General features: G+C 51.1%; 1 non-coding gene across 1 annotated transcript, besides 2 other annotated features; it reads right to left on the bottom strand.

Annotated features, from left to right (window-relative positions):
- Nucleotides 1-224: 224 nt before the first annotated feature.
- Nucleotides 225-267: a microsatellite.
- A 15-nt stretch (nt 268-282) lies between these two features.
- Nucleotides 283-307: a microsatellite.
- Nucleotides 308-419, bottom strand: Tc00.1047053415237.10. Its single transcript, XR_008254103.1, has one exon. It is a non-coding gene; the product is annotated as a spliced leader RNA (transcript).
- Between the last annotated feature and the right edge of the window lie 154 nt (nt 420-573).

Consider the following 573-nt stretch of genomic DNA (forward strand, 5'->3'; position numbering starts at 1 on the left):
CAATGCAGCCGAGTGTGCGAGCAAGGCAAAAACACCGGAAAACACAGGAAGAAGCGCGGCATATGCGGAAAAAAGGCGAATAAACGGAACGAGAGAGAGAAAACACAAAACAAAACAAAGATGCAGGCAATAGCAGCCATGAAGCGAAAATGAGGGGGCCCGAAGGAGGTGGCGGACACGCAACGTGGGGGGGGGGGGGGCAGCCGCACGAGGGGGTACGGGGCTATATATATATGGGTATATATATATAGGGGTATATGTATATATGGCGGACAGACCCACAAAAAAAAAAAAAAAAAAAAAAAAAGGGGTCCGTAAACCCCGGTCAAAAAAAATTGACCAAACATAACCGCCAAAGGCGGGTTGGAAGCTTCCCGTACCAATATAGTACAAAAACTGTATCAATAATAGCGTTAGTTGAAAGGAGTTGTGTTCCACAACGGTTTTCAATTTTGATGAGGGGTCCTTCGCGGCACTTGGGACCGTGTACAAAAACCCCCCCCCCCCCTCCCAGGCCACACTGGGGAGGGGTCAGGGTCCGGGACGTCGGCCCCGGGATAGCCCCGTGGACGG

Source organism: Trypanosoma cruzi (assembly GCF_000209065.1).
Source record: "Trypanosoma cruzi strain CL Brener chromosome Unknown tcruzi_1047053415237, whole genome shotgun sequence".
Lineage (NCBI taxonomy): Eukaryota > Euglenozoa > Kinetoplastea > Trypanosomatida > Trypanosomatidae > Trypanosoma > Trypanosoma cruzi.